This window comes from Crocodylus porosus, unplaced genomic scaffold (assembly GCF_001723895.1).
Source record: "Crocodylus porosus isolate Cpor-Errol unplaced genomic scaffold, CroPor_comp1, whole genome shotgun sequence".
NCBI classification, from domain to species: Eukaryota; Metazoa; Chordata; order Crocodylia; family Crocodylidae; genus Crocodylus; species Crocodylus porosus.
This window is the reverse complement of record NW_017728906.1, coordinates 30,331,997-30,348,346: the sequence shown is the minus strand read 5'-3', so window position 1 is coordinate 30,348,346 and position 16,350 is coordinate 30,331,997. Positions and strand designations below refer to the sequence as shown.

General features: G+C 41.2%; 1 long non-coding RNA gene across 1 annotated transcript; it reads left to right on the top strand.

The window, feature by feature from the left end:
• The first annotated feature begins 319 nt into the window (after positions 1-319).
• LOC109305721 lies at positions 320-16,188 on the top strand. Its single transcript, XR_002099683.1, has 3 exons — positions 320-330; positions 9,233-9,238; positions 16,093-16,188. It is a non-coding gene; the product is annotated as an uncharacterized LOC109305721 (long non-coding RNA).
• Positions 16,189-16,350: the final 162 nt, after the last annotated feature.

Genomic DNA, 16,350 nt, shown 5'->3' with positions numbered 1-16,350 from the left:
ATAAGAAAGGTTAATTAGGTAAGGGAATCCTACCTAATATATATTTAAGATTACAAGAAAAATGGTTGTTGTCAAAGTTGCACTGGCTTAGCTTGTTTGTCCTTGCTAAAGATTCCCAGTGCTACAGTTGGGGTGAATAATATCACATTGTAATATTCTTTTGACACTATTCAGGTTACTCAGAAAAAAATGTTTCCAAGAAAGGCAGGTATTTTCTTTACAATAGTTGATTTAGCTTCCCCTATTCTGGAAAAGTAAAGTACGACATTTCTGCTGAATTTAGTGGTCTGTTGTCAAAAGTTCTCTTTTCCCGAGTCCAACCCTCACACTGTGGTTTGGCATCATGGTCTTGCCTCTCAGTAGGGTGCAGGAATGAAACTGATAATGCCACAGAGGGACTGGCAACTACTAAGGATACGTGAAAGGTAAAAATAAAAAATCGAAGTGTTACTAATAAGTTTCTGTCTCTAATGCTAGAGCAGGAATTCTCTTCAAAAGGAAATCTGGCAATTTTCACTTTAGGAAGAACAGCCATGTGATTCCTAGGACAAGTCTTGAGGAGCTGCTGCTACGTCTGAAAAAGTGGCTTTGATAGATAAATATTCTTCTCTTTAAACTTGATCTGCAAAGCGGAAAATGAGACTTGCCTTGCTCAAGGACTTTTAAACTTTAATCTTATTAGCAATATGATGTGTATTAATACTTGATTTGCTGAAAAGCTTCCTTGGAGGACCTAAGAACTGGAATTTGCTCTGGTCCCAGTTGGAGGAAGGGGAACATTGATTTTTCACAAGGGTAGTTTTTCACCCATTGTTTGTGATTCATTTGAATTAAATAACTATTAAATGAAAATTCAACTTGACTAAAAACTTTAACTCTTGTCACAGATGACATCATAATCCCATTGTGCTATTTCTACTCTTTCAGGAAAAAGCAAGTTAGGACTTAGTATAAGCAGAGGTATAGCTAGACATGAGTGCTCCGGGAGCAGCTGTACATGGGGAAGTGTTGTTAATGGTTGCACTGCTGGTAGCAGAGACAGGCATACTAGCTGCTAGTTTTGTACTTCTACCCTCTGCCTTCCTAGAGGCTGGTTGGTATGTAGAGCTACTGGTAGAGTCCTGCCCACTTAAAATGGTCCTTGTTGTCACAGGAGTTGGTTTTCCTGGTATGTGTTGTGGGAATAAAGCCTTCGAGAAAATCTGAATTTTTAATGTGGAAAATAAAGCACAGTGTTTTTTCTTTGCAGATCATCTTTCAGATAAAACAGTTTTGATCTGTTGGGAGACAGGAGGAGAAATGCTAGCTAAGAAGAATAGAAAATATAAAAGAATTTCTTGTCAGTGAGCGTTTAATGAGACAACTTAAAATGGGGAATATGTAAATAAGAAATTACTATTCAAAGTGGAGCTATATATTTTCTGATTGTTTTCTTTCTTGTGTTACAAATGAAGTAGCTGGAAGGAACCTTAAACAGTGGAAAAATGGGGTTTGGTCATAGAAACAAAGGTATGTTAACATTTGTGTTTATTTTCCTCCTTATAATGAAAAATAAGCCTTCTGAAATTGTATTTGCATTGTTTGTCTTTCAGAAGGCTTCCTCCCCACCCAGGTAGGCCTTTTCTTTGTAAGATATATTGATGGATATAATACTTACTACTATGAGGAATCATCCTGACAATAAGACTCTGAGTCCTGTATACTGATAATTTTTTTTCAAAGAATTCAGGTCTTATGTGTGGGCAAATAAAGTTTCTAGAGATTTTGGCACTGATATGGTGCTGTTGTTATAGACCATAGTTGCTGACAATGTCTTAAATCAATGGTGGGTGAAATGTTGATGTTTTTTAGATGAATTCAACAGAAGATATTTTTTAGTTCTTTTTGAAAGCTTGAGGAGTCTTGGATTATATGCAACCTGTGTAGTCTAGGGGAAATTAAGGGCATACACTTCAGTGGCAGTCTTCTGAAAAAGGAAACATTTAAGGCAAAATCCTCTTTCAGCCTATGGGCTTCACTGGCATTCATGCAGCTTCATAACTGCAGTTTTTGGTGTTTACGCACAATTTATAATTCAGCCCTGACCCTGAGCATTCAACTGTGCATGTACCTACTAAGTATGCTCAATATGGCTGAGCTCTGGCCATGCAGCTGCATAGCTAAATAGGACCACCCAGGCTTGGTAAGTCTGTAAGTACTTAAGGCATTGTAAGTCCCAACATTTTGCTCATAGAGAAACTATAGCTGTCAGGTGTTGGAGACTGGAGGCCCAATAGCCTAGCAGTTAGGACACTTGCCAGAGGGGTTTGAAACTTTATTTTCTGCTTTACAGGAAGGCATTTTTAGCTTCAGGTCACAGATTATGCATCCTCCAGACCCTTCTTAAGCCTACCTCATGAAGCTAGGTTGCCTGCCCACCTCCCCTACTCTTAACAAGCATCTAAGAGAGAGATGAATGTGTGTAGTCAGCAGAAAGAAAAGAAGCCAGTGGGTGCATGGCTCGCTGAGATGGTTGCTTACATGAGTGGGAGAGAGACCTGAGTTCTAGCCTGCAAGACCGTTTCAGGCTGGACATAAGGAAGAATTTCTTTACTGTCCAAGCCCCCAAGGTCTGGAACAGTCTGCCAGCGGAGGTGGTTCAAGCACCTACATTGAACACTTTCAAGAGTAAATTGGATACTTATCTTGCTGGGATCCTATGACCTCAGCTGACTTCCTGCCCTTTGGGCAGGGGGCTGGACTCGATGATCTCCCGAGGTCCCTTCCAGCCCTGATGTCTATGAAATCTATGAAAATGTCAGGGGCAGAATTTTCAGAAAGGTGTGCCCCTCAAAAAGCCAGGTATTTGAATGGATGCCATAAGGATGATGGTGTGGTACTTGGGACATAGTATGGATGAAGACTCTGTTTGAATTCTGAAATTGATGTAACCTTTTGCCTAGAAATTGTTGCTGAGACAGGATTATCTAAAAGGTTGCTGCAAAGAGGAAGGTAATAAATCCTCCATGTCCTCTGGGAGTAGAATAAGAAGTATTGGGCTTAAGCTGCATCAAGGGAGATTTGGTAAGGTATTAGGAAAAACTTTCTACCTGTAAGAATAGTTAGGCACTGGAATACATAGGTAGGTTGTGAAACCACCATTGCTGAAAGTGTTTAAGTTTAGACAAATATTTGTCAAGAATGATTTTAGGTATAGCTGATCTTAGCTTGAGTTCCTTGCTGGTCCAGGTTTTTTATGGTTTCATAATTCTATGATTATGTGACACCTTGCAGTGTATTACCATAGATAGTGCTAATATTGCTAATATTTCCATTTTTGGGATATGTGCACTACACACCTTACTTTTAACTACCTGTAACAGGTTCAGAGTATCTGACCTTCTTGGTATCTGATGTCCCATTGTGGTCAGACTTGTCTACCAGTGCTCCCTAGCCTCCTCCACCTCCTCTTTCTCACCTACCATGACTTGATCATAATATATATGTGAAGGAATGAACGTGGCCACAGGAGTGGGTGCGGCCCTGGCGAGACGACCCGGGGAATGCCGCTTCTGGAGCCGCTACCATATTAGGGTAGAAGCTCTGAGATCGGAGCAAGGTGGAGAGACAGGAGCGCCAGTGGGGGGAAAAAGCAGAAAAATAGGAGAAAAGGGGGAAGAAAGAGGACCTCTGGGGGGAGATGAAACTTACTGAAACTTCTTGCAGTGCCGGGAAAAGAACGGAGCTCCAAGAGCGGAAGGCGGATCCCTGAAGAGACTAATGCCATGGGATGCGTCCTACATGGCTGGCCTGAAAAGAAAACAATAAAAAAAAAGAAGAGAGTGAAAGGGACACAGTATTATCATCTCAAGAGGATCCGAGTCATCAGTTTCATGCAGGATAAAAGAAAGATTCATATGCCAACAGGTAAAGAGAGTGTATCTAGCGGGGTTCAAAGATGGAAGCCTGTAGTGGGTATGGAACCACAGATGGACAAGAAAGAAAGAGACTTTGTTTATTACTATGAAGTTCCATTCAGACAAAGTAATAGCTATAACATAAGAGTATTAGATAAGTAGAATTACCAAGTTGATACTGTGAAAAAAAAAAAAGGGAGAGACACAGGTTTTGCCTGAAATTAAAGGAAGGTTGTACAGAGTGATAAAAGTTAAAAATAAACACAAGTTTTGATTTGAACCAGACTGTGCTTATACCATCGAATGTGTGCGAACATATGGAGTGGCGAGCAAGATAACTTACCCATAGTCTCTGGGAACACCTAATAGAGACCTAACAAGAACAAACAGGAAAAAAAAAAGAATTTTTTTTGACAGAACAACACTCCCAACTAGTTGTCATGTCTGAGTTTTACCTGTCGGTTAGAGTGCCGATGCCAGCAAAGCAAAAGACCATAATAACTTAGTAAGGATGCAGGCCATAAAGACCCCTCAGCACTAGTAGCCTTTATTTCTTTGCTAAAAGAAGCATTGCAGTTGGAGTTTGTTAAAAGTTTGTTCTCCACACTTAAGGAGCTTGTTGTCTGCAACGATAAGTATTGCAGGTGCCAATCATAAGGTTGACCTTTTGAACCCGCTGAGGGCAGCCAGATGAATAATGTATCTGGGTCAAATGAATAGGTATCTAGGTCGCTTGAATATGTATCTAGGTCACTGGTGTAAAAATGTAATTGGCAGTCAATAATTATTCACAATTGGCATGAGGTGATTGGTCATTGCTGACTATAAATAAGAGCAGATTCCCGCCATTAAGCGGAGAATTCCGAGCACACCAAGGAGAGACAGTCAGCAGATTGGCCACCTGTGGACACCTTCTCCCTGCCAGCCGTTCTTCATTTGGCTTATCTCGTTCACCGGTTCATCTGATCGTCTCGTCAAAGAGCTCTTGGAAGTTTACTGATCGAAAGTGCATTGTAGTTTTTCCCTGTGCATGAGCTGTTAACCAGTTCTGGGACTATTGAGTCGGGCAGCCACACCAAGCCTCCGGGTTAGAAAGCAAGGCTCGGCTCAGGAACCCCGTGAACCAACAGACCCCTTTAGACCGTTCTGTTTTATGCACTGTAACTGAACAAGTCAGCTATCCTGCCTACGCTGCAACCATCGGTAGTGTAAATATAATAAACCTTTCATACAACCAATAAGCTTCAAGCCGCCTGACTCCTACTCACCGCTACTCCCCACCTGTCTGGTCATCTATCCCTCCTGCGCCAAGCCGGTCGTGCCGACCCAGGCTCGCAGGTCAAGGGTACACCGGTTACGAGGTGCAACACTAGTGACATAAAAAAATTTGAATATAGAATAATAACATCCAAGATGTGGCAGGCAGGAATGTTGGGGTATTGATGGTTCGTTGAGTGACTATAGAGGGGTAAGCCCAACCTCCAGAATATATTTAAGGGGAAGTTTCCTCCAGAGGTCAGGGTAGCTTCTTCTTTGGTGTATTCTCCTCTTAATATAGCTCTAGGAGTTATTTCCCCATACCCTACTCCTCAAGGCTACTCCACTCAAACTCCATGGGGTGTACTTCCCCTTTAAAATAGTCCTAGTCATGTCTTATGGCCTATATTGTGGCCTCCAGATGTCCTCATAGCTACACCCATGTCTTGCAGATGACTCTCAGTTGCCACTTGGAGGGGATCTCTAGGTCCCAAACTTATCACTAGATCCCTCAGGCCCCAAAACCTTTGTCCAGGCTTTAGCCTTTCCAGTTTTGGCCCTTTTTATCTGGTTAAATCCCCTCAGCTCTATTGTCAGGCTAGGCCCCTCTCGGTCTGCTGTCTGGTATCATGCAAACCAGTACAGCCTGTTCCATGGTCAGGTTGTTGGCAACAAAACTGGAGCCCCCACCTGAGCTAGCCTGGGTAAGGAGAGCATGTGGAAACCCAGCAGGACTAAAAACAAGACATGTTAAAGGGTGGATGAGCTCCCTATGAGCCAACTGCTATCCATACCTGGACAGGACATGGGTACCACCAGGTCACTGTGCCCAAAGAATCACCAGTGATCCAAAGCTATGCAAGTAACCTAGGAGGGTTGTTACAGCATCTAAGGAGCTCCAACAGTCACAGCAGCCTCAGCACTTACTTGATTTGACTTGACCCTCCAGCCCAGGTCTGCTGCCTTGGATCCTAGCTTCCTGGTCCTCAGCCCGATACATCCTTGACCAAAACTAGTCTCAAAACTCTGAATACCCTCAGCATCCTGGTCCATGGCCTCCAGACCTCCCCTACAGCTGCAACATGGTCCTTCAGTGTTAAACTTGAATACAGAAAAGATAACTGTAACACAGTGGGTTAGCCATCCAGTTACAACTCATCCCAAAGTCCCCTCAGAGCCATAACAATTATCAGTCATAAGGAGCCAACCTGTCTTCCTCAGCCCCATGGCATCTTTTCCTTGGCAGCCAGCTCTGTTCTCCACTCCTTCCACTGCAGCCAGTGGACATAGACTGCCACCCCCAGCCCAGAGACTGGGCTTATCTGCAGGCAAGCCCTGCTCCTGGTCATCTGACCACTGCCCTTTGGGATGTGCCCAAGGGTGCCTGTTCAGCCTAATGAGCTATTTGGATTCCTCTGCTCCACAACTTTCTTTAGCTGCTTAGCAGCCCGAGTTGTCAAGGTTTGGTTCCTGGTGCTGACTGCTGGGCCACAAACATCTTGCTCTCCTGGGGACCCCACTCTTCCCTCCTACTTCCCCTTCCTATATAGCTAATAGGGTTGGGGTTCCCTGTTACACTAACAATACCTCAATTCATCTTTCTCAGACTACTGTTGAGCTTAGGAACTGTGGGCAATTGTACACATGCATGCACTTCAGCAGTGAGTGCTTTGGAAAGTGGTGCTGTGGCACATGCAGTTGTATAAACAGAGAAATGCACATCAACACTGAGAAAATGGTGGTGTCACACTTTTGAACTAAAACACATTGGTGGTTGCTTTAGTTCAGAACTGCACTGCTCCCATTTTCTATGCAGTGATGTGCATTTCACTGCTTGTACAACTGCATACGGTGCAGTGCAGTTCACATCAGCTTGCATGCAGATTAATCACAGCTTGATGAATCGAGCCTGGTCTGAAGCGAAGGATCTGCACGTGTTGTGGGATGAAAATGTGTATAAATGCCCTGTACTACTATATGCATTTGGAACCTTTCTCTAGTTTTTATTCATTTAAAAAAATGGTTTTATGACCTTGGAAAATCCACTGTTTAATATACTTTTCCCTTTAGTGTTGGGGGCCAGTTTTTAAAATAGTGTATATGAACAATGAGGTAGAATATTCCACTTAAAAAAAAATCTCAAAATAACCATCTCTCAATAGAAATTCTGCTGCAAACCATGATTGTTTCTATAGAATGTGCCTCCAATGGGATGTTCAATTTTTGGGTTAGATTTAATCGATAGCACTGTTATGCTGGGATTCAAAGAACAATAATTAGATTTCATGCCTGTTCTGATGGGTTAATATTTCAACCATCATAGTTTTTCTTAGTTTTCAGGATGCACGTAGATAATGGAAGGTAAAATGCTCTAAAATAAACAACCTGTAACTTGTCTTACATTTTGCCACCCACGAGTATGGTGCACAGTAAACTAATCCTACCAATGCAAATTAATTTTGCATAACTTTATTCATACAAGCCTTTGTATTTGAATACATTAATAAAAATTCATTTGAATTTTTTCAAGATTATGGTCCAAATATTTCTACAGATCAGTAGCATAAATGAGGGGAAGGCAACTAGAGCAGCAACACTGGGCACCACTTTATGGGTGGAATGTGGTGTGCTGCTCACACTATGTTTATATGCTGTCTATATTGTATTCCATCCATTATCTTAACACATATGTTGCAGCATTTTGTTATCCATGTGGTGTTGTTGCATTACAGTTATATTAAAGTAATTGGTAATTAAGAATATTAGAAGCATGAGAATAATGAGACCCGTAGGCAACAGAGTTTGGGCAACTAAATTCTCAGAGACCTTTTAAGGACCCTAAGCCAAAACTTTCAGAAACTACTAGTATTTTCAGCTGCTTTTGCTTTTGAATGTCCAAATTACAAAAGCAGGTTCAATGAGTCTCATTTTTAGAGGGAAAGTGCTCCGATTTCCATACAAATCTATTAACCCTTTCAAGATTTGACACCAACAAATCATTAGTGGGTGCCTCTATACAAGGCACCATAACGCGTTGAAGACTATTCTATTGCACACAAGCACATCGCAGCAAAAACCATGTTAATGCACAACAGAATTAATCTACTGTGCATTAAGAATCACAAAAAACCCATTTGCTTTTGCTACTGTGCATTAGTGCAGGCTGATGAGGCTTTATGTAGTACCTCATATTAGAGGTACTAATAGAGCTGTGCAAAATGGCTATGTTTTGATTCGGTTTTGGATTCGGCTTACGTGATTGAGCACCTTACATGATTGAACTATGAAGTATATGTATTTTCAGCTCAAGGATGAAAATCCAAATAAGAAGACGGTGAGTTCTATTCCTCTGAAAGTAAAATTAGTAACGGTCCTATATACCAAAGAATTCCATTCTATGTTATGTAGCCCACTCAGAAGTGATTTACCAAAGCTTTTGCAACTTTGCCTGACAAGGAAAGCAGGTAGATTTTTTTTGGCTAAATAGAGGAGGAAGATTAAGAATGGCAAGAATGGGAAATGGACAAAAAGCGAGCTAACTTCCATATTTTTCAAAATAATGTTGGAAATCATAATCCCTTTTCAAAATATCACATAGGTATGGTAAAATTTAGGAAATATTTGTGAAATGTAAACTTTTCCCCATTAGTGCATCATTTTTACTAGTCCTGTTTTTACTGTTTTTTACCTTTGCATTACAAAATTAATGCATTTTAGGTTAGATATATTTTAAAAAGTAGAAAAAGTTAAATGCTTAATTCAGAAAATAGCAACAATCCCAAATATTTATTTAGTGTAGTAGAAATTAAATGAAAATTCAGAGGTAAGTCTCTCCTGTGAGTTATGTAAGTGTCAGATATCTATTAAAGAATCATGGCTCATACTAGCCTTTACAGAAAAGGTGGAAATTAGATATAAGGGATATAGTGAAGTATGATACATAGTCTCCTGGGTTCAGGAAATCTTCAGTAGTTTTGATAAGTCTCCTATTATATTTATGTCGTGGGTTTCAAATGCTATGTTGAAAAAATTGTTCAACTGAAAAGGTATTTCTTTTCACTTAAAATATGTCTTAAAAGCAACATGTTTGCATTGCTGTAGTTTCAATTATCCCCACAAGTAGACAGGAGGTAAGCATTAATTCTTGATAAAACATAAATTCAGTTGCAGTGATTTGTCAGGATTTCTTTAGATAAGACCCCTTGTACCCATGAGTATTGTAGGTATATGCTTCAAACAAGTGAAATACAATAATTTAAAATGAGCAACCACAAAGAACCAATGCCATTTCAGGAAATTCTTTGGTGGCAAAAGAGGACTGAAAAAATTATTAGGTCTTCATGTTTTTAAATGGTATAAGTTGTATCTGAAGCAGAAAATGAGCCCTAGGCAATTTCTCTTGAATAAACTGCAGGCATTTTGAAATCAAGAGAAAATATAACATACTTCAAACACCTTACAATTCAGGCTAATATTCTAAATTCTGCATTGCTGTATGTTGTTGTTAAGTTTCTAGCTTTCCAATATTAATATATATCAGATACGTTGCTGCTGCTGAATTTTTATTACAGTGAAGAAAGATACTCTACTAATTTCTTGTGGTTTTGGGTGGTAATCTTGCTGGTTTTGAAGCTATCCCCTTTTAAAGGTAAGAACTATCTTTTCTCAAGTTTAATTATTTTTCATCCTAGTTCTTTACTGAAAGCACCAAGCCCAGTACACAAATGTGAAAGAAATTTGTCAAATTCAGTGGGGATTATCCTGAACACTGGAGTTTCAGGATGTAAAATAAGTCTAGTCATGATGTATCTCAAAATGTTTTGAAATGCTTTTAATGTTAAACAAATTAATACAATAGGAGACAAGTAATCAGAAACTTCTGGCAATTGTTCTTTTGCTGTGAACAGAAGATGATAGTGATTTTACAGCGGGGCGGGCAATTATTTTGGGTGCAGGGCTGCTTACTGAGTTTGGGCAAGCTGTCAAGTGCTTAATGGGTAGTCCTGCCCCTTGACAGGTACCCCATCCCCTGGTCACCATCTTGTGAGTAGAAGTCCCACCCCCTAACCCCTGACCTTTGCCACCAGAAGTCCGTCCCCTTGCCCCTGGAAGTGCTTGTTTCAATGAGGGGTTTTGCCATCGTGGAACCAGAAAAATACAAAATTATATTCTAAAAGAAAACATCTACAACATTCATTAATTTGATTTCAAAAAATATTTTTGTCCTGATTTACATGTGTTTCTGTAGTGTACTGAGAGAGGATTGCACAATAGCTTAAAATGAAGTCTTACTCTTGTATGTTGTGAGGTGTGCATATAGGTTTGTGGGTGACTGTGGGTGTGTGGGTATGTAGGGTGTGGGGGAGGATGTGGATAGGTGTGAGGGTGTGGGAGCATGTGGGTGTGTGGATATGTGGGGTATGGGTGGGTATGGGGTTTGTGGGGAAAACTGTGTGGGGGGAGGGTGGCTGGGATGTCAGGGGGTCTACACGTGTGGCAGTACAAGGGGGGTATGGGTTCATGTATATGGTGGGGTGTGCATATGGGACTATCAGAGGCCAGCTAGGTGCTGTAAGTGTATCAGCTGTTAGGCTGCTGGGTTCGGGATCGAGGAGGTGAGTCAGGAGTGAAGTAAAGGCAAATTTACTTATAGCTTAGCATACAACAGTTAACAGAAAGGTTAATGCGACAAACAGATAGTTCAGTAATAAAGAGCTAATAGTGAATGATAACAACAGATAGACGGAATGACAAAGAGTTCTCACATAGGGTTGGCAACTTATCAGCAGTCCCTCTATGCCAGGTGCATGCCAAGTTGTTCCAGCGAAGTCTGGTGTCCCCAATCAATGCTGTCTGAGGGGTCACTGGGAAGGTCCCTTGGTCAGGGTACGGTCCTCACTCACACTGGGAGTCTGTGGGGTCCAGACTTGGTACAGAGATGGTCCTTCTGTCCCATCCTTCATGCTGGTCACCTGACATACATGCTTCTTTATACCTTATCTTATGCTAATCTGTTGGCTTTAGAGCCACTCACAATCTTGCCCTATAGTTGTTACCCTATGGGATCAAAAGGTGTTAGAAATTATCATGAAAGGTTACCACCCAAACTGGGTTCACCCAATAAGCAAATTACACCACATTACTTTGAGGTTTGAAGTTAGCATTACTCTGCCCTTAGCTTCTTATTCCTGGATTCCTTGGAATGTGGTAATTATATTAGGTGGTCAGATCATGTTATGGCTTAACTTTTAAAAAACGTGTTAGATCAGCTAATCTTGTAGCTCTGCTTATTTTTGGGGCTCAGTGGTCCCATGATCAGTGCAAACAGTTAGATTCAACACTTTGGTCAAATTGTGACAGACAAATTCCAGTTGCAGGTTGCAAACTTACAAGCTTTGCATTAGCTAATCTTAACTGCGTATACAATTGCTGAATGCCTCCAAAAGCATATATTTATTGCTCATGATAGTAACCCCTCTGATTCTGGCTACCACATGGGACTCACCTATGAACAAACACACACCCCCTCTGCCCCTGCCTACACACACACACGCATGCACACACACACCCTCTTCCCCACCTATACACACACATACACCCTCTGCCCCTGCCTACACACACACACGCATGCACACACACACCCTCTTCCCCACCTATACACACACATACACCCTCTGCCCCTGCCTACACACACACACACACGCCCTCTTCCCCTGCCTAGACACACACCCTCTGCCTACACAGACACCCCTCCTCTGCCCCTGCCTACATACATACACAGAAACCTCCCCGCCCTGCTTACACACACACACAGACACACACACACACACACACCCTCTGCCTATACCCCCCTCCCCAATCCTGACCTTGGGGTACTGGTACAGCCTGTGCTCCCCAATCTGGCAATGTAGCCTGGGGCCATGTGGTACTAGAGCAGTGCAGGGACAGGAAGACAGGGAAATGGCTGGGGGTGGAGTGGGCCTGGGCTGCTCTGTCCTTCCGGCTCCCCCTGGGTCCTACTGCCCCTGTCTCCAGTCATCTTTGACCACCAGGTCAAATAAACATTAATTTACTAAAGTTTTTAGGGGCCCTGCAGGCTGGGCAGAATGGTTTGGCAGGTCGGAATCAGCCCATGGGCCGTATTTTGCCTGCCCCTGTTTAGAGCCATTTAGTGGGGAACAAATGGACACACCTTTTACAAATGCAATAATATATAAACCTTTTTCCTTGTTTTTAGTTGACTTATGCCAACTTGTGGTCTTCTTCAACTATTGCATCAGGCACTAAGAAACTGATTCATCAGAGGCTGAATAGGATGAGGGGTACTATCCAGTGGTGCATTGTGTGCTGATTGCATAAATGACCCTTTCAAATTTTATAGAGCATAAGCTTTCATAAAAAGTCTAGCTTTTCTGATTGTAAAAACACTCTTTCAGAATATGATCTGCTTATAGGGTGGCTTGTGAATATGAAGATGGATGAAAACTGTAGCATTGAGGACTGTGAACTACCACCTTTCAAGAGAGGTTAGTAATGCTGAAACATAATTATTACATTGTAGATGTTAATATTAATTATTCTTGATAGCAGACAATTTTAGTAGAAACATCAGCCTATATTTTCCCCTAATATGGCTCTTAGAAAGCTTTTCATTTACTCTTATGAAGTTATGCATCTTGGTAAGAACACTATTTTTATGTGTAGTACAGGGACAGTGAAAAAATACCATAAAATATTCAATCAGCTAAAATCAGAGATCTCTTCAGTGGTATCCTAGTTTTTTACTCACTCCTATCAATGGCACAGTTTGCGTGAGTGATTTTTATGCTCAAAAATAGTAGTGGAAACTGCTAATGGTTAATTCTTCATTCAGATATGTATTTGCATGGGTATTTATGTTGGTAGTGTTACAGTGATGTTGCAGCCATTGTGGTCTGGGAATTATGAGAGATGCAAGGATTTCTTTAGGTGATAGCTTTTATTAGACCAACTGCTTAGATGGGATAGAAGAAGACCTAAAGATGAATGTTATGTGTTCAAAAACTTGTCCAGGTCTATCCCATCTATGTAGTTGGTCCAATAAAGATATCACATATGAATCTTGCATATTTGAACTGGAATAGTTCGCGTTATATCTTAAAAACCTCTTTGTACTTGGGAGTCAGTTAGGGATCAGAAATAACAGGCATGTTGACTACTCAAAATCACATTGTGTCATACAGTCAGCATGCTGGCTGGGATGACATGTCCGTACAGAATCCTAACTGACACAGAGATGTGCATTTGTATGAGCTACTCTTGCAAAAAAGTTCAGAGAAACTAGATGATTTTCAAATGATTCATAAGCAGAAATAGGAGCTAAAAAGCACTGAATAAAGAGGCTGATACAAATGTTCTACTGATAAGCTTAATAAGATAAATCTAGTGTGATACATTTAAAAGAAGAAACACAATTTCCTTTTGCTTATTACATAGGGCACTGAATTAGAAAGGCCTGTAGTGGTAAAAGCTATTTATTAATGCCTGCTATTTAGATTGTCATGCATCTGCAGTGAAAAAAATAATTCTGCACCTATCAATGAAATAATTTAATTTTATCCAGGTTGGGTATTTCTAGAGCATGCTAAAATAATCAAATCGGCCTAGGAAGTTCCTTGATAGTATTTTGCATTTTGTACAAAGATATAAAATTGTACATCTGAGAAGCAAAGGATGTACGTGCAGATGCAGGCTGAGAACATTGAGCAGGCAGGTAGCGTGTTATGTAAAACAACCAGCTGTGTTCGTCAGCTTCCATTCTTTGAGCTTCAAGAGAGGAAAGATAAGAATATGAAGAAAAAAAATGGACTAGATGTTTCTTTAATAAATATTGAAAGGCTTTCCAGGTTAGACTAATAATGTACGTAAGAGAAATACCTCTGGCTTAACTCTTATCATAAATATTACAAAATCATATTCCTCCCTTGGTGGCAGTAGCAGATTTTTGAAGCACAGACCCCCTTCTACCTAGTTTGCATTAAGCTTGTCCTTCAGAATATATCCCCTCCAGAAAATGAGTAGAAATAAATTATCACCATTGCAGCAGGGCTTTGGAAAAAAAAAGTCACTGTTCCTTGTATAATGAGATAAAGGTAAACCTCAAAACTAATTTTTTGTGATGCTTTGTAAGACAGTGCTTCTCATCCCAGGATGAATATTAAAAGAACGGAAGAATGTGCAATTCTGCTTTTGTTGTTTTAAATTTAAACTGCTAGGTCTGATTCTCTAGTATGTTTCATTGCTTTTCACGTTAGCTGTATTCATGTCTGTAGAATTCCTATGTTGTAAAGCTCATGTAATTCACTGGAGAACCAAGCTTAGTATTTGTAACCAGCTTATTTTCTTGCAATAATCTTGCATTGGGAGCTGTAATGTTGCACATCTTCAGGAGTAGCTTTGGCGCCCTCTGGTGGTCACACAACTCCTTCTTCCTATTCTAGTTCCCCCAATATATCCTTGTTCTCTCATCTGCTGTGCCTTGATGTTAGTTAATGTATATTTTAGGAGGCTGCCTTCAGAAAAGTGGAGTTTGACCTTTAGTGTCCTAATCATCATTGGACTGTCAGTCTACCCAAACCTTGCACCCTAGCTTTCTCTCTCTCTCTGCCTTTTGGGGGCTCCAAGCCCATGAGGCAACCTTGCCTATCCCAGACACACTACTTTTAGGGGCTTTTGTGGGCACTCATCTCATCTCACTGCACTGGACCTCTTGCACTGCAGTCTCACAATGTGGGCACCCACCTTTGCAGCACCCTTGCTAGGGCACCTTTTCATGGCCTCCTTCCTCTCCCCTCTGGCCGCACTGAATAAGAGCCCTTGATCCTTATGGACTTGCTCTACTCCCTTCTCTGGGCTCTCTGGCCTCCTAGCACAAACTCAAAACAAAGCAAAACAAAACAGAAGTTATCTCTGCTTCCTGCTTCCTGCAAAGCTCCTTTTCTGGTAGGGATTTGGACCAGACTGATCTTTTAGCCTTCCTGTTCCTGTCACCTGACCTGGTTTTGTGGAAAATGGGGCCCAGGTGTTGTCAATTGTCCAAATCAGCAACAAGAACCCTCATTAGCTGCTCAGACCCTGGAGCTCAACTTTCTGTAACTTGCGTTCTCTCAACCTGCCTTCTGCAACACTGCTGTTTCTTACTTCCAGTGGAAAAGGCTGGAGTCCCCTGCTTGAAGAGTGTATCCTATGGCAAATACCAAGACTGAAAAAGTCATCCATAGTTTGTAGATCCCAAAATAAAGGACTTCCTTAAGTGGCAGATTTTGCAATCTGGAGAAAATTGCTTCCAGGGGAAATGGTAGAGAGCACGTTCAAACACAAATACCATCTAATTACAGGAAAATTTACTCTGGCCTCTTGCATTAAAATATATTCCAGAATTGCATGATCAGAAATGAATTTTTGAGGAATATACTTTTATTTAAATTAAAATCTTTTAAAATATGTATATAGCATCCAGTACTGGGTACCATAGTCTGAATGGCAGGCAGAAACCAGAGGAATTGCAGATAAATATAGAATGACTCACTGTAGTCTTCGATCACTGAGTGTACAACATTGAGAGAGGGGTGTAGGTTGTAGCCATGTTGGTCTAAGGACATAGGCAGACAAGGTTCTTTGGGTGAATCTGATATCTCTTATTAGACCAACTTAAATAGCTGGGAAAAAACCCACTTGTCACCCACAGAGCAAGTTTTGTCCAAGACACTACAGACTTTCTACGGAAACTTAAAAACATAGACCACCTTCCCAGTAACACCCTCCTAGCCACCATGGATGTTACCAGCCTATATACCAACATCCCACACCACGATGCCATCCAAGCCTGCCTTACATATCTACAGGAACAAGATTACAACTCAGAATACAGACCCAAAGATATTACTGGCCTTATACAAAGTTTCACTTTTAATAACTAACACTTCCTCCAGATGATGCGAACAGCTATGGGCACCAAAATGGCCCCACAGTATGCCAACCTTTTTATAAGCCACCTGGAAGAAGGGTTCCTCAAGAACTGCACCAACAGACCCTTGCTATACTTAAGATATATCAATGACCTCTTCATTGTGCCCTGGCACAATCTGTGGGCAAGCCAAGAGCCCCCAAGGGCACACTTGCCTGCCTGTACACTAATGCCAGGAGCCTGGGCAACAAG